Source organism: Notothenia rossii, assembly GCF_949606895.1.
Source record: "Notothenia rossii genome assembly, chromosome: 1".
Classification (NCBI taxonomy): Eukaryota; Metazoa; Chordata; class Actinopteri; order Perciformes; family Nototheniidae; genus Notothenia; species Notothenia rossii.
The window spans coordinates 89,438,700-89,464,708 of record NC_136912.1 but is presented as its reverse complement, the minus strand read 5'-3'; the positions used below and the strand labels follow the sequence as shown (position 1 = coordinate 89,464,708).

Below are 26,009 nucleotides of genomic sequence, written 5' to 3'. Positions count from 1 at the left end.
GGTTTAAAGAGGCCCTGTTCTGCTTTTTTGCGTTTTTCCTTTCCTGCAGTGTGTTTTATCGGTTTTTCAGAAAGTTCCCTCCAGAGGGAGTTTCTCTCCTACAGACTCCCCACCCTGCCTGAAACGCCTCCATTGGACTCCTTTGTTTACTTCTGTAACATAATTACATCACTATGCTTCTATTACTAGCGCTCCAACACATTGTAAGTGATAGGCTTAGGGGCGGGACATCTCTAAGCGGTTGACTAATCAACAGAGCCGGCAGAGTGAGGAAAATAAAGCACTTTTTAAACATTATAGCATGTAAACACACCACAGTAGAAGCACACAATTCCTCCCAACACATCAAGAGGATAACTCCCAGGTGATGTCCGCTCTACCTGTAAGAGCATGTACCCAAATGTCTTCCTCTCTACTCAGTTTCTATTTAACTATTTGCCCCCACGCCCTTCATCCCCACCCTGCCTGTACAACTTGGTGAACCTTTGTAATACTCGATACCAACACCTCTAAATGAATTCTTGTTTCAACCATTTGACCCAGTTTGTGCTCCAGAGGCAATGGAGGTTTGTCTCTTTGTGCATTAGCAGGCCTAACAGAGGGAAAACGACTGTGTTGATAAGACTGTTCAGTAAAGAGGTGGCTGTCGTTACTTCCTCAGAAATACTTCCTGAAGTCGTGTCCATCCTCAGAGTTCCTCTAAGAACACATCAAGAGGATGATTCCCCAGGTGAAGTGCGCTCTACCTGTAAGAGTCTTTACCCAAATATCTTCCTCTGAAACCCCGCTGGACTGACAAAAAAATCCATTTTTTAAAAGCCTTTTTTTTTAAAGCTCCATCTTTGGATTCCCAGCCCTGAAATCTCCACAGGCCAATATGACGCTCCTCCCTGATTCCACTTCTTTTCCAAACTGAACCCCATTCAGGATTCAACTCCTCATTGGCTTACCAATACATGCAACTCCCATCGGACCACGTTGAGGGTCTTCATTAACGCAAAGAGAAAAAGGGATAGAGAAAATACCCCCAACCCGAGAGAACAGGAAGAAGATATGGCCTATCGGAGAGCTCAGGCCTATTGGACTGCTTAGTTCTGACTAAATGAATCTTGACAGTGAGGAGGATGCTCTCCTCCTGCCCAGTATTGTACCGACAGACTTTATAACCCCCCCCCCCCTCTCCCCATATCTCGCTGCCTTAAATGCTCCCCCTCCCCCCCCCCCTGCATCCACCATACGGCCCCAACCAGATCATAATCCTCTTAACGCTCTGCCTTATTAACCACTCATCTAAATGACATGAAAGCAACCGGCTGGAGAGAGAGGAGAAAAAAATAAGTAAATTATTTCCCCTGGAATAAAGTCCTGGCCCTTTCTCCGTACACTACTTTGTATTTCACATTTGATTATGTGACAAGTGTATCTAAGTCTGCTTGGGGCTCAACAGAAATGTATTTCAGAGCCCATCAAGCACAGCAAAGGGTCCAACGTGCCCTGTGATTTTACACACACATACACACTGTGTCACAATAACACACACTGTGTCACATTAACACACACACACACACACACACACACACACACACACACACACACACACACACACACACACACACACACACACACACACACACACACACACACACACACACACACACACACACACACACACACACACACACACACACACACACACACACACACACACACACACACACACACACACAGCTAAATTGAATTCCAATTAAGGCGATTCCACAAATGATGAATAAATGGATGATCCAGTGGGCTCACTTTTTTTCAATTGAAGAAACTGAGATCCCTCTTAACCCCAGAGGAATCCACTCATTAGGGTCCATTTCTGATTTAAACACTTAACAATTTGGCCCCCACGCCCTTCATCACCACACTGCCTGTACAACTTGGTGAACCTTTGTAATACTCGATACCAACAGCTCTAAATTAATTCTTGTTTCAACCATTTGACCCAGTTTGTGCTCCAGAGGTAATGGAGGTCTGTCCCTTTGTGCATTAGCAGGACGACGCTGGACTAACAGAGGGGAAATTACTTTTAGGGAGCTGGTCACACACACACACACGCACACACACACACACTGTTAGGTCTCCGGCCATGTGTTAAACAAGTGTGAAGGAGTTATGTTTACGACTGACAAGGTGCCAGTTTCGTTACAACACTTCTCTTTAAAAAGGGGAACATTACAATCAATATGTCTAAGGGTGAAAAACAACCTGTATTTATTCATGTTGCTATTCATGACAAGACATTAAAGCTCCTAATAATAACAACGTTACTTCCATGTTTAAAAAAATGGTTAAAATGTTTGTGTAATGTGAAAGGAGAGACAGAGGTATCACAAACTATCCAGCTCAGCTATATGAAACATTTGAGCCTCTCTCAGCTCTCAACTGCTTTTGGTTTAACGACCCAAAATTAAACTGTCGTGTTTCACTCTCACGGCTCTCATTAGAATACGTATTTGGTGCTCTGCAAGTCCAACGAACACGAGTAAGAAATGGTCAAACTCTTGAGAAACGTGGATCATCTTTATTGTCTAACGGCTGTCCAGGTTGTACATTCCTCATATACTTCCTGTCTCTTAAGCCAGTGTGAGGACCGTATTATCACGGCTGTGACAGAATCTCACACCGTGACCACAAATGACTCTTCTGGGTCCGAGTTCAAAACACAGTGCTGCTGTCGGGTCGGTGTTCAACCAGAACGAGCGCCACATCACCAACGATCAATGTGTGAGAGTTTTAACTGCTGTAAATCTTTGTGTTCAAGTATGGAACATGTTCTGCTGATGAATAAACACAATACGATTGTTTTATGAAAGCGTTATAATAAATTATTTAAGTGATTTTATCCGAATAGTCAATTATTCAAACATTATTTTAACACTTATTACATAATAGTATATATTATATAATAAAGTTGTTTCCTGGGTACTTAATTCAATGAGCATTTTGTTCAAAGAGGCCTTTGACGTATAAAATACATCTACCCACACTTTGGCTCAGTGAACATTTACAATTTGTTTTGCCATTTCTTGACTTTATTTTTATTTTTTGTGTGGGAAATTTACGTTTGCTCAACTATCAGGGAATGAGCATCACGTCACAAATGACGCTATAACTTCTATAAAGTGTATAAGCTATCTTTGCATTCAAGAATAAACAATCGCATAGGCTTTACCCCACTCAGAACAGAGTAAGAATCAGAGCGAATAAACCCATTTTTAAATAAACATTACATATCAGACAGGAGACTGTTATAATCAGGTTTTCTTTTTATTCTCCATATCACTGACACTCAGCATGAAATACATCGCTGCTCTGTGTTCGAACATGCCGAGGTAAACCGCAGCTGAAATGTGACTTTCCCTTTACTCTCCGTTAAGTGAACACCACACTCCTGTGAGGTGGACTAAAGACACCATGTCCAGGGCTTTGTGAGGTCTGTTTGGTTTGCCCACATCTTGTTTTCTTGTGGCTCCTCAGCACTCTAAGTCCTTTTCAGGGAGTTTTATGAGGGCCCGCCTCGCGGAGAGAAAGGCCTGGCTGTGTTTGCTTTGGGAATAGTCTCCTGACAGGGTGCTAAAGGAGCATGTCAGAGCACGGGTCCCAAAGTGTTTGGGTAAAGAGAGCCGCTACCTCTTGCCACTGAGGAATCCGCCCTTCTTCGGTAATCTGTCACACCTCCTTCCAAATAAAATGGCTCAGAGATTTTCACACAAGTCTGTCAGGGTTAATATTTACCCCTGCCCTCTGGTCAAGAGAGAGAGAGGGAGGCAGAGAGTGGGGGTCATCTCTGTGTCTCTGCCTGACATGGTGAATAAACACTGACAGACAAACATGTTTCAAAATAATAGAAATGTAAGTTATGACCTCTTAGAAAGACCTGATAACATTACCATATTTTAATAGAGGACACATGTTATCATTTATCTTTGAAACTGTAGTTTTTACCATGTAGGGCTTTATCCTATAAATACATATTGATACTAGAGCCCACAAACTGTTTGGGCATCTCACTAATTAACTCAACGTTAATTCATTGTTATATCCAGTTTGTTTAATCCGTAAAACACGCAAAGTGTTAACACCTCAAGTCGTACACTGCTTGTATGTTAATTGGTGAGCTTGAGATGCAGGTTACACATTCTTGTAACTTCAGACATACACACCAGGCCTGATTTCAGACTTTTTGCCAAGCTAAAAATAACTAAACAGACAACACAGACAAATCAACTAATTCAATGATTTGCAACAGAGCAGACCATTTGTCCAAATATTCCTTTCAACGGTCCATGTGCAGCCTCTTATTCTCTAAGTGATTAGAGGTATCTATGTCAGATAATAAATTCCCTTCTATCAGTTTCATGTCGCTCTGACTGTCACAGCCCGTCACACACGTGTGGCAGTGGGTGAGTAAGGGGAGTCGCTGCAGGAGAGCATGGGAGGGAGGAAGGAGTGAGTGAGGAGGAGGAGGGAGGCGGGGGGGATTTAGCGTGGCCTGTCGGAGGGCTAATTCCTGTGCTGGCGTTGGAGCTCCGCCGTGGCTCAGATATTCAGATTTGGGCTGGGCTGCCATGTGGGCTCGGAGATACTCCGCAGCCGACCCCTCCCCCGCTCTATTCAGGGCCCGCGTGGAGCCTTGGGATGGCGTTAAAAAAGGAGATTAAGTTTCCTCCAGAGAGCAAAGCTCCTTAAGGGGGTATCTGTGTGCCTCTCAGCCGCCTGGTCAGTGAGGGAGGCGAGAGGGGGGCCTCGCCATGAACTCCGCTGAGACAGTGGGGGACGCATAAGAGATTGGGGGTGAGGAACGGCCCTGACTCCCACCCCCTGACTGGCTACACCCTGACCTTAGTCACCAGTGTCTATATCAAACATCATTGGTGCTAGAAAAAAACATCCACTGATAACTGATGGAAACGGATGTTATCACCTGAGAGGATTTCGCTTTTGTTTGTGTGTGTTATACCACCCTATAATGTCATTTTAGAGTATGTCTCGGGGGGTTTGAGAGCATGACCATGCAGATGTGCTTTTGAGTGTGAGAGGGAGATATAGTGTGTCTGTATACAAGCACAAGTCTCATTCACAGAGCTTAAAAAATGGGCTCTAAATGTAGTGGATGGCTGTTAAACACATGCGATGGCTGGAGAAGCGTGTGTCCCCTGTGGGAGTATATATCTCAAACACAGACCTAGCAATATGTAGAGACATAAAGACATTATGAACTGTCTTTTGTGGTGGATTTGACTCCGGGGAATTGGTTTGAATAGCATCAATCAGAGAGTTTGGATTAGGTCCAAAGCACCCAGGCGTCTATTACACTTCTGATATGAGATCATTAAGTCGCCATTCAAAAAGAGGACTTATAAGTATTGTACATTCGGACCTGTGAAGTTAAAATCTACCCTTCAAAAAGGCTTAGATTCTTCCCTTTGAATCAAAAATGGCTGGAGTGCCAAAGCACAGAGGAAGAAACCCTTACACATTCCTTTATTTGATTAGCAATACTGATGACGGGGTTGAATGAGAGGGGGCTGAAAAAAAAATCTAATGACTTCTTCAGCTTTTGTAGCGATGCAGAAAAAGCCTTATCTGCTCTATTCAGCATGGTGTCTCCTGGGAAGCGAGGATCACTGTGCGGAGGGACTGTCAGGTCCTGCCAATAGCCGTAATGGGCTCTAATTCCACATTAATGCAGTCTAAATGAAGTGTCACGGGAAGATTGATCTGTTGAGGGCGTTGCCTTGATGAAGGTTGTTCTACTGAGTGGGCGCCTCAGTGGACACCTGGTTACCCTCCTGAAACCCCCCAGGGCCTCATCTGAAGCCTGCATGGAAACATGTCACTCTGCATGGATATGTCTGAGCCGTGGTGTGAAGTAACTAAGTAGATTTACTCTAGTATGGTACTTCAGTTAAATTGTACATGAGTATTTCCATTTTTTGCTACTTCACTTCTACTCCACTACAGTTCAGAGCTAAAAAGTGTACTTTTACTACACTACTTTTATTTACTGTAATACCTTTAGTTACTTTGCAGATTTGTATTAATGATGTGAAATATAATCAACACTTAAATCAGACTTTAGTTCCACCTGGAGTAAATTCACAAGCGACCCTGCAGTATACAAAGTCATTCAAACTAGCCGCACATTTACCAGCTTTGAGAACACTTTAAAGATCAATAAATAAAATCAGAACATATCATATTATTCTGAAATGGGCCAATCTGCACAATGACTACCTTTACTTTTAGTACTTTAAGTATATTTTGATGCTGATACTTCTGTACTTTTACTTGAGTAACATTTTGAATGCAGGACTTTTACTTGTAACAGAATATTTCTACATTCTGGTACTTCTACGTATACTCAAGTACAAGATCTGAGTACTTCTCCCACCTCTGTGTCTGAGTGCAAATTCATAAAGTCTTAAATATACATAAAAAAGCAGTAGCAGAGTCAAAGTGAGTGTAATTTTCTGCGATTCCTGTGAACAAATGCAGCCGTCCCGTCCCTTATGTTTTGAAGGTTGTCTAATGTTGTCTAGGCTGCTTTTGGTGAAGGTGCACGTCGTCATGTTGTGTCGTCTGACAGGTAGAGAGGCCGGATAATGCTGCCAGTGGGAGACTTTGCAGGCAGCTTAAATACTACCAGTCCTCCTACTGTACATATCTAAAACCCCATTTTACTCCTTTCCATTAGTAAGTCTTGTCCGTAGAAATGGATTTGTACTCACTGTCAAGTTTAAACTGCTACTTTCCTGTATGGAGAGTATTAGGCTAATCGTGCAGTAATTCTAGTTTCTGTATGCTTGTAAAAAAAATAATATATATATATAGCTGGGCAGCAACTTTTGACAAGATCGTTCAAATTAAAATCAAGTCAAGTCAAATGAGGGGGCGTATTTCAGTTTAAGATAATTTGCATAATTTGTCATTTGGGCAGTTATTTTAGGATATTAATTACTAATGTACTTTATATTTAATAATTCACACTGATAAGTTAGATGAATTTGAATTTGTGTGTGTTATCACATTAAAAGACTGGAAAAGTTGATTTTATTTCTTATTTTGAAAAGTGTTACATTTAAAAGTTTTTTCATCCAAACTATATTAATATTATTTTCATTAAGTCATATTATGTCTAAAAAATAATAATAAAAGATTATAAAGTATAGTCAAGTTCGATCCTGGGTCTTTAAAAATGTACTTTTTTCTCAAATCTTAAATGACCCCCATTGGGGTACAATATGGACAGATCTATCCACAATCTGTCACAGAGAAAATTATTTATTAATATTTTCTTGACTTTGCTCATATTTTGTCATATGTGGGAGATTTAATTTTTCTCTCGCCTCTAATGATTTAAATTGTGAGTCTACATAAGACCTATTGGCCCTTCAAGGTCCCATTTGATGTTTAAATCACATTCATGCAATGGTAACATTTAACCATGAGGCGCTGGACACACTTCCTCCACATCAAACGCTCCTCCACACTTAATTGGAACTCCATAAATGATATTTCATTTAGTCATGGTGTGCAGAGGAGATCTTCAGAGCGTGTGACTGCACATCGGCACACATATGCATACAGTATGTGTTCGTTGGACATCAGAAGCAGCGGGACGAGCCTCCCAGGTGACCCGAGAGACTGCAGCATGTGTGTCAATGTCACTTTGATTAACTCTAATACCGGGGCTTTTGGCACATGTGGTCAGGTTAATGAAACTCAGTGAGAAGGAACTTTTTCCCTGCCAGGAAGCTGCGGGTGATGGGATGAGGTTCAGAGACTCGCTCCCTCCCTCCCTTGGCGTCCCCACGCCCCCCCTCCCCCTCCTCCAACGGGACGGTCTGAAACCCTCTTTAAGCACCGAAGCCGTTTAGATGTGTTACTCATCCACCTTCATACCCACCCTTTTCTATCAGTTTCTATCAAAACCAGAGGTGGGAGAAGTACTCAGATTGCAGGAATAGCGTATAATTAAAAGTTATGCACTCAAAATGTTACTTATGTAAAAGTACAAGACTAACAACATCAGAATAAGTGCCAAAAGTGAAAGTACTCATTATGGACATCGACCCATTGTGAATATATCATGTGTTATGATTTTACTTATTGATGCGTTAATGTGTTTATCAAAGCTGGTAAAGGTGCAGCTAAGTGTGTTCACTTTGTATTCTGCAGGGTAGTTTGTGAATTTACTCCAGGTGTAACTAAAGTCTTATTTAAGTGTTGATTATATTTCAAATCTGCAAAGTAACTAAACGTATTAAATAAATGTAGTGGAGTAAAAGTACACTATTTGCCTGAGTTGTAGGGTAGAATTCAAAAGTAGAACAAATTGAAATACTTAAGTCTCTTAAAAATGTTTTGCTTTTAAATGGTAATTATTTTTACTATATGGCTGTTACCATTTTAATTTGGTTTATTTTACATTTTTATTGTATTTATATTTATGTTATGGTTTTTGAGCTGAGCTGTGTGAGTTTTGTATTTTATTTCTTTCTCTGTAGAGCAATTTGGTCTGGAGGTTTTAAAGTGCTTTACAAATAAAGCTGTATTTTACTGTAGTTTATAAACTGACAAAACTGTAACATTGACTTTAATTAAATGTTTTATGTCAACAAATGTCATACAACTGTATGAGATTAGTTGAAAGCAAAACAATTAAGTTGAACCTAAAACTTTGTATTTAAACTCCATTGTATTGCTTTCAACTAACCTAATACATTTATTTGAATTTAAAGTCAACTTTTCCGTTTTTTCCGTGAATTCTACTGATGCAATAATCAGTTCTGTTCACTAATGGAAAAGTATAAATGGAAAGTTTAGGAGGAGCCCTTTAAGCAGGGAACAGTCCCGTGATTTAATAAGATGAAATGGCATCGCCCCGACGATTGCAATCAAAACAAAAACTTTTTTACGACATGGTTGCACCTCCGAATGGGATGAACCCTAGAACCTTCCAGAAATAGGAATCCCACCAATGAAAAGCTTTCCTTAAACACACAGCATTTAGTCAAGGTTTTTCCAAGGATTGCCAAGGTTATCGTGACACCGGCGCCTCAAAAACCCCAAAGTGTTTCTCCTTGCTCTCTCTTTCTTCGCTGACACAGAAGTAGGGCACACCGGAGAAAGAGGAACACAATCGGGAGGCATCCTGTCGCTTTAAGAGGGGGACCCGTCTAATCTCTCCCGATCCACTCAGGCCCTGGATTTATACATTTCCTGCAATCTCGATTCTCAAAGCCGTCTTGATTTTGACTGTGTGTGAGTGTGTGTGTGTGTGTGTGTGTGTGTGTGTGTGTGTGTGTGTGTGTGTGTGTGTGTGTGTGTGTGTGTGTGTGTGTGTGTGTGTGTGTGTGCTTGTGAGAGAGGAAGTGTAGGACTGGCAAGAGGTACTGTTGGGGGGGGGGGGGGGTTGTGGTTTGTTTGTGCTGTCCTTTAGAAAAAGAGCTTACGAGTTCAGCAGAAGAAACGCGGGAAGCTAATGTGAAGATTTAGGACTTTCTCCGAAGCTTGGCCCCGTCTAAGCTCTGTTTGCTTGAGCCGTTTGTGGGGTCCTGCTCACACTAAACCCAGATTAATAATCCCCCCATATCCAACCAGCCCAGACACCGGCTCCCGGCCTCGCTGTCCTCACCCCCCCCCCCCCCCCCCTCTCTTCCCTGCCTTTTCTGGCCGCGATCGTCTCCCTTCCCTAATCCAAGTCCGCTGCCTCTCATCTCGCTCTTTATCTCGTCTAAGTAAGCACCTTTCTCATGGCTCCTTTCCACGAGGGGGAAGCAGCGGGAGGAGCGTAAATATGTTTTCCTCCAGCTCCCCTCATCGCTCACTGACCTCTGTGAGGTGTTTTTATCAGAGCGACTGCTAAGCTCTGAGATTGCTTTTAGCCAGGTTCACCAGGGGAGAGTAAGCCTGGCTTTAATGGCTCTGTATTGGTTTACATGCCACCCAATGAACACACAGAGGATCGCTGCTTATTGTATTAGGCAAATATTTCAACCATTAACCCATTAATGTAGCAAAAACAAATAGAGATGGAGTCTTTGTTTATCTCCTTAACAGACAGATGGAAAGGCTAAACAATCTAATTCATTTGGCTTTTGTTTGGAGGCAGTTAATATCTTCACCAACATCTTGTAAGATTTATTTTAAGCGAATATAAAAAAAAAAAGCTGTAATCCAAATATCTCTATAAATGAAGTACAGATGATTTGCTGAAATTGCATACTGGCACTTTGAAATATGATCATTAACCCACCCCCACAAAATGTGTATATATGCATAAGGGACATTTACTGCAGTATTTATTATATGGATCTTGATTGGATTCAATTACACCACTGTGTGTTTCTCCACATCACCTGTCCACCTCCTTAAATCATAAACAAAAGGGTATTTTGGGAGGGAGGCTGTGGCTCAGTGGATAGTGTGCTGAACTTTGAATTAGGGGATAGCAAGTTCGAGTCCCACTGCAGTCAGCATGTCGTTGTGGGAAAGACGCTTCACCCCAAATTGCTCCTGTGGGGATTGTCCACAGTACTGAATGTATGTAAGTTGCTTTGGATAAAAGCGTCTAACAAGTGACATGTAATAATGTAATGTATTTGAAAACTAGTTTAGATGGCCTTTTTACAAGATATTCTTTCGCTTAAAAGCCATTTAACACTATATTGTTTCATATTGATTAGCTGTGAACTAAAAGCCACGACACAGAAAGGCACAAACAGCAGACCGAAAGCTAAAGTGTCTGCTTCCTTCTGCTCTTCCCCAACTGCTGCTTTCCCAGAATCTTTCACAAGCCACCAAAAGCCTCTTCATTCTCTCTTTTTTGTTTCCCCACCCTTTCTTGTTCCTTTTCTCCCATCTGGATCAAGGCCGAGAGAAGAATAACAAATGCATTTTGAGCCGAGAGAAAAGGGGGGGGGGATGAATCTGGCTTGCTAAACAGCCCGGCTAAACCCATTACCTAAGTGTTCTTTATTTTCCCATATGCTTTTGTTGTTTAATCAGCTTTGTATCTCTCCAAATCCTGGATTGAGATAACAAACAAATGGATGAGCTCAGTGTGCAGAGGAAGAAAGCCTTTTGGCTGGCACCTCCAACGCCACAGACCATCCCGGTGCTGCACAGCGGTCAGCGCAGGAAACACACAACTGGGTCAGATTCTCTACATTTTTGGATCGGGCCAGCTTTCCAGTTCCCCCTAAAATACCTCCTCTACCTCCCCCCTGCTGTAAGGGAATGGACCCGGAGAGAGAGGGGGAAAGGGGGGAGTAAAGCCGGAGCTCACAGATTTGCAATCTTCAGCCACGATTTCTCTCTGCTTCTTCTACATAAGAAAAGGAGGATTCCAGATTATCGCTGGCACTCAAAAGCCAGGCAGAGTTGAAGACTCACTGAATACAGAGGGGACTTTAGTGCCAGTGTGGACGTACAATAGGCAAAATCTTTATCAGATTTACTTTTTGGGTTTCTAAAAATGTGTTTTGTGTCTGTCTCTGCAATATACCAACCATGAAGATCTAAAGGTGACCCTTAACTTAGTGAGAAAGAAACCCCTAGCACATTTGTACATTTGAAGGGATAAATGAAAAGCCAAAATATGCATCATGTGTCCTCCTGCAATTGAATACAGTTTTCTTATTATGTTGATATGTGGTGAGCTTTTCTATGAATTGCCTTTGTTTCAATCTTTCTATTTTACATGTTGTGTTCAGTAACTTTGGCAAGTCATTTGTCAAGTGAGGCTTTTATGGCACAACATACAGCTACTATATTATCACACTTCCATCTGTATAAATTAGCACTCTTTTGCCTTTTCAAAAGAAGCTAAATCCTGGTGTGTTCATTCTCAGAAGAACACATACTGTGAGAAAGAAGGGATTTAAAAAAGGGGAAAGAAATTACAAAATGTACCCTTGAACCCGCAGTATCATATTTTTTTGCTAAAAGCAAAAATAACATCTTGCACAGAAATCTCTGAAATCAGCCCGGTCAGACAGGTTTTCTTTTTTCTTTGCTTCTAATGGGTTTTATAATGTTCAAAATCCCTCAATTAGAAAAGTAGAGACAGCAAAAAGAAGTCTCAACTAGGGGTGGGGGATATTGAAAAATATATTATCACGATATTTTTCAAGCAGTATCACGACAGACGATATATATCACGATATTTTTTCATGTCGGTTATCATGGTTATTCTTCAAGTTACTTAACAGAACAACCAACAAGGTAACAAACTAAAACAAAAAGGAGTAACAGACCAAAATAGCATTTCAAGCTGGTTTTATTTCTGAAATGAACAATTCAACATTTTGATATGGCTTCAAGGCACAGTTTCTCAGTATAAAAATGAACTTTCTGAGGTAGCACTAGCAGTGAACATCAACAAACATGAAAAGGAGGGTAAAACATAACTAAGTAAAACATCAATGAGGAAAAGTCAGTGCCAAAGAATTAAAATATTAATTAAAAGACTTTAGCATAACTGAAGGGAAAAACTATATAAATACCTTATTGATAAAATAAAATATAAGTCAACAGAATCAAACAAGACAATAAATAAAGTGCAATACTGTCTAAATCCTGACTAGACAGCTTTAGAGCATGTCTTTCACATCAGTTTTTTTTTTTTATAGTTTTTTGTTAAAAAAAATCACTTTTTTTTTTTTTATCACGATAGATACGATATCTCTGAAAAAGCATATCCTGTTGACCTAATATCGTCACGACGATATATATCGTCATATCGCCCACCTCTAGTCTCATCACACCAGAGTTTCTGGAAGAGATGCCTAATCTATGAGGAATACAGAAAACAAGACCCCATCTCTGTTATTTTAGTTTGACATTTACCCGTTTATTATTTATAAACAGCGAAGTGTAGCAAACAAAATCACAGTGAAGCAGGAACACACGTTTGGACAGTTCAACCTGGTCATAAGTATACAGTCGTCTTGGGGATTCAATACGTCGTTGAGGACAACTCAATACCATCAAAGGAAACTGTGAAAATATCCCTTGTCAAGGTATCGAGGGCTCAGAAGTTCCTCAGAGTGACACCTGAACTCATCTTTTCAGAAACAACGCAAACACACGCACAGAAACAATTCAGTTCAGAAGGAAGTGATGATAAGAGTGGGTGATGGCGACCTCGATGTGCATCTCACAGTTGAATTCCCCCAGGGTGGAGGGGCTCATCGCCCCTTCTTGTTCCCCCATTCCGCTACACACACACACCCCCCCCCCAGCAATACACACACACTCTGGGAATGCTGGGGGAAATAGCCCTCATTTATTATTGCCACACTGCCTCGTCTCGTCCCCCTCGGTTCAGCGGGTGCGCCGCCAAAGCACGTCTTCCACCGCCAATGTCACACAATTACCTCTTAACTGCTCAAACAAATAGAGCGACCCAGAGAGTGACATCAAATCAAAACTGTCACAGGTGATTGAGTCTAGTCATCAAGGCAGCCCGCCCGCTACCTGTCAGGAGAGTGAGGGAATGACGGGAAGAGGGAGAATGTGATAGTAGCTTTATAATAGACCCCTAATAATGTATAAACACCCCCTCTCTTCTTCTTTTTTTGCTCCACTCCTATTAAAGTTGGGCACAGAGAGCACGATGCCCTCCTTTTCAGCCGCTCCGCTCCCTCTCGGGACTCAGGACGAGAGAAATGGCTGTGAATGAAGTAATGATAGGGAAAATGATAGAGGGGAGATTGAAATTTCCATCCTCTGTGAACCATGCCGGCTCTGCTCCTGGAAAGACATTGGATGCTAATGGGGTTAGATCACACGCGTGAGAGTTTGAGTCCTGAGTGATGTTGGCTGTTGATACTCCAGACAAGAAAAACATCACTTTAAATGGAGGGAAACTCCCTTAAGGTTTGGGTATAGAGTCCCCAGACTCCAGATACTACCGAACAGGAAGTCACCGATGGATCCAGACAGCGACTGATGGATGGATTTCATGTTTGATACAGAGGACGCAGATAGGCGAGTGGCGCATCCCAGAGAAAAACACCCTGAGAAATAAAGGGCGTGAGGGTTGAGCAAGAGCAAGCCAAGGGGACATTAGGGACATGATGATGTTGTCAGTGTCTGATGTAAATTGGAGAATGACACAGTCAACAGACACGGCTGGATGCTCGCCGCGGCAACACGCCCGGGCCGTGACACTGACAAATGGAATATTTCAGAGGACTTAATCAGAGGAAATGGGGTTTGGTCTGCAGGTGACACAAGTCCCGCTCCAGCGCTCACAAAGAGAAAACTGATTGCCTGCCTTGAAACCCCCAACAACTCTCCATTTCTCCAGTGTGTGTCTGTCTCTGAGTCTCCCCGTTTCCCTGTCCTCACTCGCCTCAGTCACTCCAATACAAGAGGGGGGTTCACCATGAGCATGTAGCTCAATTAGATTCAATCAGAGATATAGCCTGTGAATGCCGTGCCAATAGATATTAGGGATGTCCCGATCACCTTTTTTTGCTCCCGATCCGATTCCGATCATTTGATTTTGACAATTTGCCGATACCTATTTTTCCCGATCCGATCTTTATGCAATGCATTAAGAGAAAAAAAAGAAAAAAAGCATTCAAGTTGTCCCTTAAGGTTATTTTTTTATTTAAATTGGATATTCTATCCAACATGGATATAGCTTCGTTCTTTCACAGCAGCATTGGATCAGTTCAGTTGTGCAGCATTGGATCAAAACAAAATAAAGCTTTCAGTACTCGTTAGCTTACTGTTACAATTAGACACTGCGCCCTGCCCACTCTGTTGCCAGATTTGAGCGAAATAAGCAGGTCTATGAAAACAAGCCCCAAAGAAGCAACACATACATGATGTTCTGTCATTTGAAACCAAAACTAAGGCCTCAGGATGACTTTAAGACTTGAACATGGTCATTTTAGTTTTGTAACATTGAATACAACATTTAAAAAAAAGTATTAAAAAAAAAAAAAAAAAGTCCCGATCCCCGATTTTTTCCCTCCCGATTCCAATCTTTTGAAAAATCACGTGATCGGCTCCGATCCCCGATCACGTGATCGGATCGGGACATCTCTAATAGATATGATGCAGAACTACTTCAATGTATAGTTCTGCAAGGTTTTTCAGAGATATAGTCTGTATGGTTGTTGTTTTGAGACTGCATGAAGCTAGATTTAAGAGTCAATGAAGAATACAAAAAAAACGTCTCTGTGAGGGTATGCTTAGGCACAGCAGTGCTTTGAGCTTAATGCCAAGGTCAAAGGGTCACAATGGTAATGTGAAAATAAAATCAACGTTTACCATGTTCTCCATGTTGAGCATGTTAGCTCTAAAAACAGCAGAGGATGATGGTACTGTCTGTAGTTCTTTATGTATTAAAGCATAAAACAAAGTATTGGGCCGAGGTCTTGTCATGTTGAAGGTAGCTAAATATATCCTGAGGGTAGTTGTATTTCTGTAACTAATTTAATGCCAAACGAGCCAACAGTGGTCTTTTTTTCACAAATGTGAACCTCTTAGTGGCGATAAAGGAAATGCGGATCAACAAAAATGTGATTCTTCTTCTAGGAACAAATCCAGTAGATACATATTTCCCTGAATAAGTGAATACTAAAACCAGCTAAGCCTAACAATGCTATATCAGAGAATCCATTGAGTCATTAGGATTAATCCCCTCAGGACAATTAGTAGATATTTCAGTATGGAGCAAAGACATCTATCCCTAGAGCCATGCCCGCAGGATGGCTAGAAGTGAGTGTGCAGAAGTACTAAAAAGTCAACATAAAGCCACATACATTGTTGTATACTGACACCTGACTGACTGACTTTAGAGCAGGGGTTCTCAACTGGTGGGTCGCGATCCAAAAGTGGGCCACGGACCCGTTTTGAATGGGTCGCATACAGTATGAGTGAGTGAAGAAAAATAAAAACACACCGATTTTCTAACGCTGTTCATGCAGTAGGCGTGCTGGACTGGAAATGCCGGAGACCATAAACATTTTTGTCACGTAGTGATGATCTTCTCAATAAAACATATTTGCTGATGTTTTTTCGAGTCTTCTGGCCAATCAGAATCAAGATAGTTGCCGGAAGTCCCCACGGAGAATAACTTTGCTGTAACTACTCTTTATACATCCATGGGTACAACTTCAGCTATCTACCCTTATCCACAATTTAAAGTAATTCACACAGACTATCTCCTCTTTACTCTTCTCTCTGTGAGGAGCAGCAAGTTCAGCTTCAGAACAAAGTGAAACACAAACAATGGCATAAAATATTATTAATATGTCGGGTAGCAATAGATTTATTGATTTTCTTTTCAAGAGTGTACCAGAATGCGTATTTTATATGTTAGTATTTCAAAAAATCTCCTGTGGGAGAATCCCACCTTCTGGGGTTAGGTTTTCAGCACGTGTGCCTTTTTCTGTTATACAGTTCAGCTTCAGATTACTGAGCCTTCATTGTAACAGTCGCAGGTGTACTGTGTATGTGCGTGTGGGGAGTGTTGCAGTAGAAAATTCCACTGTAGTGCCCAGTACCTTAATGTACCTTAATGAACAGTGGGCTAAGCCCCGAATGTTTCCAGGTCCAGGAAACGCCCCAGCACAACACAGAGGTAGATGTTCGGCGATAGATCTCCCTGCTCATAACCCTGGACAGTCGAGGGCATTGAGGCCATCGAGAAAGAGAAAAACAGCAAGAGCAAGGGGAACAACATTGGCAACAACAGGTGAATATAAAACCTCTAGGAAGAACTTTCTGAAGGCTACTTCACTGTCTAAGACTAAAACCGAGAAGTGAAGTAGTAAAGATCTTAAAGTTTTTGGACAACATGCCAAGCAAAACTCTCCTGCTGGTAATTAGCCTGGTAAAAGCCTAAAACTGCCCCCCTGAAAGTAACAGCAAAACCCCCAAAAAACTGAAATCCATCTCCTAACCCCTTTGTTTCCAGGACCGGGCATGGCAGTGCCACCAGGAGCTGGAGGTGATTTGGAGCCTGAAGTCCAGTAGCCCCACGCCGGGTATGAATCACAGCAAGGGGCCGCTGCCCTGTCACAGCGGTTGCAGATCAATGATAATTACCACCTTGACACGAGTACGCTTATTACTGAACAGGATCAGGGACAGGGGCCCGGGCTGTGGTGGCCGTAGGGCCCGATCGATACTCCAGGAATAATGGCTCTCTGGGGCCCTAGATTGGACTTTGCCACTAAACAAGCCATTACAGCCGCACGCATGACAGCTTAGGTCTAGATATGCGTCCTAACTCTCCTTGTCCTGGAGGCCTCTCTCTTAGAGCCCGCCTCACTATGGCTCCCACATGCCTCAGTACTCAATCTTGTCAGGGACCGTTATGGGATGGCGAGACACATGCCTCTGGCTTTGAGACGTGTTAACCAGAAGTGAGTGATTGGGGGGAACATGCTGCTACAACACAATGTGCTCCTGTGCAACACGCCGGTGAGAAGGGGCCTTGCAATGTGACCTGATGATTGCCACCGAGTATAGAGATCAAACACAGCCGCAGCGGTGTGTGTACACATGAACATTCACACACAAACAACACACAAAAGCGACACATCAACGCGTCTAAGTGATGCTGATCCGTCTATGGCAGCCCTCATCTTCTTTTCTCTTTGATTTTTACCATTTCCCTCCTCCAGATCCCTTGTTTTTTTCCCCTCTCCTTTTTTAATCCGGTCATACCTGTAATCGGGCTCTGCGACAGGAAACTTCAGAGAATCAATTAGTCCTCGCCTCATCCGGGAGCCAAGACGATTCCTCTCGACTTGAGCCGCAAACTCCTTCTATCAGGAGTCATTCTGCCTGCCTAACACCCAGACTCCTCTCTCCTGAGCCCGGATAGGTTTGACTCTAAGCCTCTAAAACGTTGACAACCCAAAGCGCCTTTCTCTCGGCAAACCCTAACCGCCTGCCTCACCCCGGCCTCTTCTCCTCTTTCTCACCGTCGTCGTTGCTAAATAAAGAAGGATTTGTTTTTCCCTCCACGACAGAGCTGTGATAATGATGCCCCGTTACGGCGTCTCATCCACGATTTAATAAACAGTCTCTTTTTAAAAAGAATTCAAACTACGCTAAAACTTGATAAGAGTGGATATAAGAGAAGCTGGTGACTCGGGGGCCTTCCTTTGTCTCGGGGAAGTTAGCCACTGAAGAGGCAGCTTTGTGGACGCTGTTGTTTTTAAATGCCGCCACATGGCACAAAAGGAAATGCAAACCTGGGACTCTTCAGCCGGCTACAGCGGGCCCTCGAGTGGAGACTGGAACAAACAGAACATTGAGGGGTCAGATTTAATCCCCCCGCCCCTGCCTTTTGTATTCAGATTAAAGACTAAGGAGGATTTGCAGGAGCCGGGAGTCTCTTGTTAAAAGACTGTTCTCCACTTAACCTGCAATTTACCTGTCACTTAAGCCTGCTGCAGAAATCATCCACACCTCTGCCAGTGAAAGGGGCTGTTATTTTTCCCTCTAAAGAAAGGCTTTATGTTCACTCGAGCATAATGAATTCCCTGACAGATGCTGATTAAAGCAGCGGCAGTTTGTGAAAGATACTTAACACTTTGGAAATAAACAGCAGGGACATTGGCGGCGGCGGCGGCACCACACACACACACACACACACACACACACACACACACACACACACACACACACACACACACACACACACACACACACACACACACACACACACACACACACACACACACACACACACACACACACACACACACACACACACACACACACACACACACACACACACACACACACACACACACACACACACACACACACACACACACACACACACACACACACACACACACACACACACACACACACACACACACACACACACACACACTTCTAATAAAGCAGAAATCACTGCTCGGCCAGTTGATGATGAGGTTGAAGCCGGTGTGTATTCTCCAGAGTGCCGTGAAGGAGACGCCTGCAGGAGACGGAGCCGAAACACATTGTGAAGCTTGTTGACTTGATTTGTATTTACCAACCCTCCTCATCTGCTCTACTGACAAATCTCACCAAGAAAAACCTGACCTTCCTTTTCCCTCCGTAACCCTCTCACAGAGGCCGAGCGTGATTCATTCCCCCCAAACCAAAGTCAGGGGATGAATGAAACTGCCGCCATCATTTCATCCTCTCCTGCGAGTTGTCTTGCCCTCAGCTGGACGGCCATAACCTGGCTCTAAATCTTCCTCCTGAACAGAACTCTGGGTCCACAGTGGCAGTAAAGTGGACCATTCGTTTTCACAGCACAGCCATAAGGAGTAATAGGAGTGATGTTGAGACATTATCAGTCACTCAGTGCCTGCCAAAGCTCTGTGAGCTGCCCCTAAAAAAAAAAAAGCATGTGCAGATGCCCACCACAACTCTTGATGGAGCTTTAAACAAGTCTTTGATACGTTCTTTAATCTCCACTAAACTATCCCACTGGTTTTAACACCCTTACGCATTAGCCTATGTCTTATAACTTAAGAGTTTATAGTTATGTGCTAAATTTAGACGCCCTTTTCTTAAGACTCAAGGCAGCTTGGAAGCTGTGTGCATACAGCGTGCAAAATTATAAACCTCCTGAAACGCTCATTGTTTTAGAAATCAGCACCTTGACTGGCCATTGAGCCGTAACAGATTAGAGCAGTTTGCAGGGACAATCATCTGGATGGTGGAGATAATTTTGCACTTTGTTTGTGCGGACAATCAAACCAAAGGAAAGCGAAAGTCTTTCAGTAAGCCCAAAGTTAAGGGCAGGACCAAAACCTGGATCTGCTGAAACCCTCGTCTTGATTTCTTTGTGTTAAAGAAGATTGCCGTTTTCTGTGCTTTTATTTTTAGCACGTTTCCCCTTCCTCTTTCCAGCGTTCCCCTTCTTTTCTTCATCCCTTTTTCCCCCCTGTTCTCCCTGGTACCCATGAGTCGTTTTTCTGGATGAACCTACCTGTCCACCTGCACATCAAACCCATCCCCGGTGGGCTTCCGTGTTAAATTCCAAACTTAAAACCCATTACTGAGCTATCAGCCTGCTCATAATGCTGTCTAACGACCTAATTTCCCTAAGTGTTAGCCCTGTCAGTCACCAGAGGGCCTGTCAGCATCCGCCGCTCGTGTCCGAGGGTCCCGGCTGCTCTGAGGCATCACCGCCACCTCCACTCAGCCCGTCTTCATCAAAAACAGGATACACCGCTCAATCTCTGCAAACATGTCAAGGCAAAGTGACTGGGGACACAGGGGGTAAGAGACTTTGGAATGAAAGTGCCGGGTATTTCATTTACCATATCCACTCTATTAGTCAGAGCGGCACAGTCAATCAGGGCCCATTTTGATGCGAAGAGGAGTCAGGGGAGAGAGAATTGGGACACGGCAAGATGGCTGACGGTCACGGGGTGCCTATTCCAGCTCAGCCCAAATCAGGAGTTGACGTATATAAAATGGATTATTACCGTTTGGATCCAAAACGTCAAAATGCTTGTCCTCGTTAACCGAGGAGCGGGCACTGAGCATGTGCAGGGAGAGAAGTGACGAAGGGTTCGAAACTGAATGTGTGTGTGTGTGTGTGTGTGTGTGTGTGTGTGTGTGTGTGTGTGTGTGTGTGTGTGTGTGTGTGTGTGTGTGTGTGTGTGTGTGTGTGTGTGTGTGTGTGTGTGTGTGTGTGTGTGTGTGTGTGTGTGTGTGTGTGTGTGTGTGTGTGTGTGTGTGTGTGTGTGTGTGTGTGTGTGTGTGTGTCACCCCCCCCGGTCTCCCAGCGTACCTTTCTGTGAAATCATTTGGTAAATATGGAACGGGGCCCCTAGGCCACACAGGCCCTGCCCCTCTTTAGGAGTGGATAATTGACTCCTTTTGCCTCCGTGATAATTCATTGCTTGCATATGCCAGCTAATACATCAGCTGAAAACTGCCATGGCCCTCATCTCCCTTGACACACAGACACACACTCACACACACACACACCACACACCACCAGCACCCAGAGGAATGAGCGACTGTGGAGAGCATAAAAAATGGGGATGACAAATGGCAGCACTTCTAGATCTATGAATGAATTATGTCTCCTAAATACCTTGAGCAGAGGCAACTGTCAGCCAGCGTCTATACTAATCTGGGACAAAATATGACCAGCTCCGCATTAAAAGGGAGGGAGCAGGGCTGCTAGAGAATGAGGCGAGAAATGGACGAGCAATCAGGCCATTAAAATGTGCTGTCTGATTCAGCTTTGGTGGACATTTGCACATTTATCATGAGATGGATATATCCTCCCGCCTTTTGTCATTTTAATACGGCCCCTTCCATTGAAATAGATTAGGATTATTCCAACAGTAAAGAGATATCATTTGTTTTACAATAGCCGAGTCAGCACTCACAACAGTCATTAGGAATTAGATCAGGCAGGGCCGCTGTTTGGAGGGACGCTTTGCAAACTGAAAAGAAGGATAAAATTAATGGCACTTCACTTCAGGAGGTGGGATGTTAAACGCCTGTTCTACCCCGAGTCGGAAAGACAGATGGCTTATACGAGACGCCGGGGCAAACCAAATAAGAGCCGGGCCTGCGTGTGGGAAGTTCAGCGTGCATGAAACACGTCGGGTCACTCACCTGGTGATGATTATATTCATAGAGGAGGTCAAAGACACTGTCACCTTGCTATTGTTCTATCTTCTGGATATCTGGGAATGTGGTGTATTACCTGTGGGAAATGTATTTTTCAGGCGGCGGTTCAGAGACGACCTGGCATTGAATCGGGGGCCGCAGGAGGATCGCTGCTTCCCTCTGAAACACAGAGGGCTGCAGGCAGGAGGAGGCGGCAAGGACGCTGGAGCCGCCACTTTGAACAGTTAGAGGCCGCGGTGCATTCAGGGTCCAAACACCTAGGATGAAGGGAGAGTATACAATTGAGATTAGAAATCCATCCAACAAAAATAAGGACATGCGTATAATTTACACTGCTCTAAAGTCAAACAGGAAAATGTGAATTAAGAGGTTGGACAATAGAGCAATGAATATATTGATCAATTGGAAAATCAGAAAGTCATTATTCGTCCCACAGTGGGGAAATGTATAGCGTCACAGCAGCAAAGGTACAAGGAAAAAGAAGGGTCTTGAAAATTAAATACAAAAATTAAAGATGTTGAAATCTGTAGCGATGAGGATTTTGAAACAACTTTTGGATAAATATTCTTATTAAAATTGGTTCCAGACATGTTTTAAGACATAAAAACACTCCCCTATTGAAATACACATCTAGGATATGCAAATATTCTCATTTCAAAAGTTGAACAACAGATGGTTTTAACATAAAAAGATAGTATTTTCTTTACAACATAGGGATGTGCAGCAAAATATATTTTGGTTGAAAGTTAAACCGTTTGTTTTGATATGTGGTCATTAGGCCTACTCGTGTAAAGTGCATGTTGCCTACCAAACTGCGTTGAAGGCTACAAGTCTATAAATCCGTTTGAAAGAGAACAGAGACACTTTCCTGCTTTAGTTGTAAACAGTCATTGGCTTTAGTGCACATAGTGTACCTCAAACGAACATGTTGGGGAACTTTATATCTGTACACAGTTTTAAAGTACATTTAACTTGTTAATACAACAGCCTTGCAATAAGACTGAGAGATTATCTAATTATTATGTATCGTCTATCTCGATTATATCAATGAGGGTCGACGCAGAACAAAACAACACTACAGCGTGCAAACAGTGGTTCACCACATCTTTAAACAGATCACAGAACAGGTGCAACAAAAACAGAACACAATAACATTCATGAAGGAATTGATGTACTCCATTAGTTTAAGCTAGGTGTAGGCCTACTTAACAAAGTGCAAATTAGTGGCGTTTCTTCTGAGGACGGCCAGAGGATGACAGTTTTCATGGTGGGTTAAAGTTTTCAAGTATTAGAGAATAATGTACTTGACTTGACTTCGTCTTAATTTCAGATGTGATGTGATTTAATAATAATAAGCAAAAGACTTAATCAAAGCAAGTGTCTTTACCTCGACATGAACACGACCATCGTCACCTGGTGTGGAAACACTCTGAATGGCGATACTGCCCTCTAGTGGCAAAACCCAGTAATGGAGACAGTGAAATACATAAATGTTTTTCCTGTTGTTTAAATCTGGAAACGTCTGGAAATAATCTTTATGTTGTGTTTTTTTTTTTTATGTATGCAACATGTAGAGAATAACCTGATTGTTAATGCAACTTCAACCCTTGATGAGGTGACCAATATTTTATTAAAATTAGAGAAAAAGAAGAGGATGTGACTTAAAATGACACGTTTCTAAACTGTTGTAAACTGTTGTTCCTGTTGTCTTGACCAAGTTATTTTGTATGTACCATGCTACAGGATGCATTATTTATGTTTGCTTACATCAGAAGCAGTAGTGGAATTTAGCAAAGTACACGTACTTAAGTATTTAAGTATTAACGTTCTTGTACTTTAATTGAGTATTTTTATACTTCCCTACGTTTTGAGAGGCCCTATTGTCCTCTACAATTGTCCGATAGTTTTAGTTACTTTTTATACAATACAGATTCACATTATAAGCTAATACAGATACAATTATAAACGAACATTAACATATATTTATAGGTTAACATAGCCAGCAGCAGTATAAAGTAATTAAAATAAGCTCCACAATTACCAGCTGTGATGAACACATTAATGCATCAATAATCACAATCAAGTCATTAAATATCATTCTGCATAACGTGTACTTTTACTTTCGATACTTAAAGTATATTTTGATAGCAATACTTTGGTACTATTAGGCATTGCTATTTTAACCTTATAGTATAACACCTGAGTACCTCTTCCACCTCTGCTTAAAAGACTCCATGAATACTAGTTTTTCATTTCATTATTACTGCTATCTTCTCTCCAGCAGGTGGAGTTGTCTCACTTTAAGTAACTCCATCTCCATCAGTGGAGCGGGATTCTTTTATAAGAAGCTTCACGAATATTGTAATATGTATAATTATACAACAATACAAGTGTCAGCTGAAATGTAATTTATTTATTTAGCTGTTGTATGTGATTCCAGTTCATTGTATGCTCACTGAACACGCTCCTCGTTCTGATGGCAGCTATTTGCATAAAAGTAATAGAGTCAGCCGCAGCCTTTTGTGATTCATTCAGCTCTCAGTGACACTCGTGTGATTATGAGCCCTCAACCTCAATAATATCATTATTAAACTTGCAAATGATGACTTGAATGAGTGGGGTGGGATAAAAAAAAAGAGTGCCTCGCAAATTACAGCTATTTTATGCATTTGTCAGTTATCAATGGCACATTTCTCCCTAAGTCACCATGGGATCATTACAATAAAGAGCAATAAGAAAGATGCCGGTGAGACTCCGGTGAAATAGATTGAAGGGATTTTGGCTTCTTTACGGGAAACATGGAAACACACAATACTTATTTTGTCATCATAACAATTGATTTGTGGCATGGCTCAGAGCAAGGGGCCCTATTCTACTTTTTGAGGTTTTCCATTTCCTGTAGTGTGTTTTATATGTTTTCGTGCATGTAAATGGTCCGCAAAGGCTAACATCCCAAAGCTTTCTCTCCCACACACTTGGCCCGAAACCCCATAATAGGGCCCCTTTAAAACAGTTTTCGTAAAAAGATGCCAATATACAAGATTATTATCTGTAGAAAAGTGTAAACTATTTTAAGAGCGCTCCATTTGTGTAATCCTACCATCATGTCTTCTGTTTGATGCAAACATACACTCATCTGTCTTAATATTTAATATAGTGTAGTCATCAATAATCCTTCCCTTTACAAGCATGATATAATTGTCCATGTCCATCATATCGGGGTGGTGAATGGATCTGATTGGATTAAAAGTTGGTGTGATATTCAAATCACATAAATGAGAGTGACAACCATTGAGAACACCTATTTCATTGGCTGATAACATTCAAACCAGGTGACCACTATGAATCATAACTGGACAATAGATATCATGTAATGGCTGCTAATTATATCACTTGTCTGAATTAATATTCCACATTAGTGTCTGTGTCAACCAGCCCTGCACTAAATTCATTTCACTTATCCATCCTTCAGAGCAGCCTGATCTCATAGTTACTGAAATTCGCTCAGGTTATCAAAACATGTCATCCTCGTTTATGGAAACACTGCAGTCATATTTCTAAATCACTGGTTCACCGCAGACATTCACACGGCTTGCTTGCAGCCATTCTTAAAGCAATAACAGCAAGCAGTGTCTGTCCTGTTATCTTTTCCAGTGAGTTGTCTGTGGGGATCACACTGTGTGTCTTTCTGTGTTTGTGGACATCAGTTATATAATGATGAGTAAACAGAGCTTTCGCCTCTGCCAGCATCTGTTGGTTGAGATGCCAAGTGATGGGCAACATGTCAGCAAGGAGCTGTTTGCACTGCCGCAGCTGGCTTTTCTTAGATAACAAATTCATTATCTCCGCATGACGTGTACCTTCGTTACGTAGCCCGACATGTATGTGCTATTGTGTTTTTGATGGTGTTGTTAAGGTGCATGCTACACAACGAGTTCACTTCTTTAAAGGGCCCTATTATGTTTATTTAAAGGTTCCTATTTGTATGTTGTGCCTCTAATGTGACATGTCTCCATGCTTTAATGTTCAAAAAGCTCTTTATTTTTCTCATACGGCCTGTGCTGCAGCACCTCTTTTCACCCTCTGTCTGAAACCAGAGCCCAGTCTACTCTGATTGGTTAGCTGGCCGGCTCAATTATGATTGGTCACAGCTTAAAGCCTATCAGATACAATGTGTCGGAGTGCTAGCTTTTAGAAGCTTGAGTGTAATAGTGATGTCACTATGTTGAGGAAGTAAAGAAAGGAGTACAATGGAGGCGTTTCCCTCTGGATGGCACAGGGATTTTAACCTTTGCAGACCATTTGCACAAAAACCTATTCAA

At 42.2% G+C, this 26,009-nt stretch overlaps 1 protein-coding gene across 2 annotated transcripts in view; it reads right to left on the bottom strand.

Annotated features, from left to right (window-relative positions):
• LOC307015158 (diencephalon/mesencephalon homeobox protein 1-A-like) overlaps positions 1-23,153 on the bottom strand; it is a 47,988-nt gene extending 24,835 nt beyond the window's left edge. For both annotated transcript variants that reach the window (XM_079643598.1, XM_079643596.1), the window contains exons 1-2: positions 23,075-23,153; positions 21,764-21,944 (exon numbers count right to left, since the gene is read on the bottom strand). The gene's annotated coding sequence lies outside the window, so the exon portion shown is untranslated. The remainder of the gene's footprint in view (positions 1-21,763; positions 21,945-23,074) is intronic.
• Between the last annotated feature and the right edge of the window lie 2,856 nt (positions 23,154-26,009).